The sequence below is a fragment of the Onychomys torridus genome, chromosome 11 (genome assembly GCF_903995425.1).
Source record: "Onychomys torridus chromosome 11, mOncTor1.1, whole genome shotgun sequence".
NCBI classification, from domain to species: domain Eukaryota; kingdom Metazoa; phylum Chordata; class Mammalia; order Rodentia; family Cricetidae; genus Onychomys; species Onychomys torridus.
Genome location: NC_050453.1, coordinates 87,173,621 through 87,176,364, shown reverse-complemented (window position 1 = coordinate 87,176,364; position 2,744 = coordinate 87,173,621).

Below are 2,744 nucleotides of genomic sequence, written 5' to 3'. Positions count from 1 at the left end.
CGCTTCGTCATCCGCACGCGCGCTAGCCAGTCACCCAGGGTGCGTCTCGCCACAGATGGAGCTCTCGCGAGATGAGAACAGGACTCCGTGATGCCAAGCCAGGCTTGGCGGAAGTCAGGCTGAACGCCAGCTCCTTACGAATTCCGTCTGGAAGGGTGGGGCAGTTTGCAGTGTTCGGGCTAATGCAGTCGCGGGAGAGTAAAGCTTTAAATTTTCTTTTTCGCAGACGCTTTTATTCTTCGTGAGGAGGCAATAGAGCCGCTCCTCGCCCGTGTGTATTGTCGCTCTTTTGGCTTTGTGGGGGAAAAAGGTTACCTAGCTTCTAAAGCCCTTCGTTTGAGGACGTTGGGCTTGTTTTTGTTCCGGTTCCCTCAAGTTTCCTTGTCTATGATATGTGTCAATAATGTACGTTGTCGTGCGAAGTGATGCGCCCTAGTCAGTACGGTAATGGGCGAGCAGTAAGACCTCAGGTATCCGTCGTGCTTTGCCGCGCCCATCTGCTGTGTTAGCCGGGGGAAGCTTTGGAAGGGTTTGTGTAAATTCATTGCCCGAAGCCTCTGCCCCTGCGCTTTAGATATGGCGGCGAAGCAGTCTGCTGAAACTTTTCTTGCAGAACGATTAGATAAAATACCAGTTATAATTTGCAGAGGAAGTCATTGGCTCCAGAGGGTAAGTGCTTGAGCGGCGTCGTGCATATCAGGATTAGTAACAAAAATGAAATATTTCTTTTTCTCAGTCCACTGCACAATCCCCATTTTCGTTCTTTATTCGTGGCTAAGCTTCTTAGAGCAGAACAGAATAGGTGTTTAATCGCACCATATATACACTTACCCCTATTGTATCATAAGTACTGACTTTCCCTCTTTAACAGCATGGTCAAGCACCCTTGAAGTTGTCCTTTAGTAGTTCCCTAATGCTCCTCTACATTTTCCACTGACTCCTCGTCACCCTCCTCTAGGTACAGAATTTTCTTAAGTCCTATCTTCTCACTACACCCCCTCCAGTCATCCGTCTACTGAAGGTGTCCATAGACGGAAATGACTTCTAATCAAGATTTTGAAGCCCACTTTGCCTTCTGCCTTGCATTTGCTGTGCCCTTCCCAAGTTCCATACATGGGGTTTTACTTGCTTCAAGACAAATTCAACACTTTGAAAGCCAAATTAATTATCTTCCACCACAAATTTCCTTCTTTGGTGTCTCTTTGGCATCAGGAAAACCAGCAGCATTCAGGCTGAAGACTCAGAGGTCACCCTCTGACCTGTCACTTAGTCCTTGCTTCTCAACTCTTCTCTCTCAGTAAAGTGATAGGAACCCAACCTTAGAATGCGGGGCATTTGATAAATGAGAAGCTGTTAAATTTACTGCTTAAAATCAGCTATTGGCTCCCAGTGATTGTCAGATAAATCTGACTTCCTGAAAATATGAGCAGACACTTACCTTTCAATTACATCCCTGAAATATTTTTCCTTTTGTGCATCAGTGGGGATTGAGTCCAAGAGCCCTTTGCCTTAAGCATACCCTCTATAAATGAGCTGTACCCTCAGCCCTTCAGTCCCAAAACACTTAGTGAAACTAAACACAAATGCTAAGTAGTCATCAACACACTGTGGAGATGCATGTTCTTGCTACTTAGAATCTAAATGGTAGTGGAAGAGAGTTTAGACAGAAGATTCCATTGAGATGTGTTGAGTATCATCACCATGAGCCAGTCTGTTCCAGACACTGGATATCAAAATGTTCTCTCCATGTGCAGTGAGGAAAACACATTTTTTCTGTGATTTTACTCCTCCAATCCTATAACTCCAGTCAATTATGAGAAAAAAAAGTCCTTACAGGGTGTTTCTGGTTCTGTAAAATAAACAGAGCTCTATAAAAAATAAGGTTACAGAAGACAGTGAACATCTGAGAAGCTGTCCCAGATTGGAGACTATAAGGCATGGCAACTAAATGTGTGGGATTCCTGATTGAATTCTGGTCCAGAAAAAAAGACATTAATTAAAACTGATAAAAGTAAGAGAGGAAAACAGCTCAGCTAATGTATTTTGTATTAACATCTTGGTTATTTAAGATGCTAGTAAAGGAAGCTGGGTGACAAGTATATTGGATTCTCTGTATTTGCAACTCTTCTGCAAACATTTCAAAGTAAGTTTTTCTTTTTGAAATTACTGCTATATGGTTCTTACATTCTAGTACAGTAGAAATTGCATATTGTGTATATAAAATGTAAATGGAGTCTTCATCCCTACTGACTAGTGTTCGTGGTACTAGGAGGTACTCTGCACACTACCAGAGAAGAAAAGCGACCATTAACCCGGTTAGAAACCCTGGGTCTACAAATATGCTAATGCACAAATGTGGGAATAACCAACCAATCTCTGGGTTTAAGACCCCCTCCACGAGATGGAACCCAAGCTTGACACTGCTTGGGTGGCTGTGAACTTTAGATAATCCATGGGCTTAGGAGAAAAGCAAATACTGTTGTTCTGATAAAGGAACACAGCAATAGAATGACTCTTAATGAGCGACATTCGGTCATACCCATAGATACGTGCTTAACTCACTCATCATCAGAGAAGCTTCCTCTTGTAGTAGATAGGAACTAACACAGAGACCTACAGCTGGACAGTGTGCAGAGTGAGAGACCTTGTAACACTGTCTTAAAAGGGATGCCTCCATCACACCCTCCCCTCAGGGCTCAGGAACTATTCAGAAGAGAAGGAGGAAAGACTCTTACCAGCCAAGG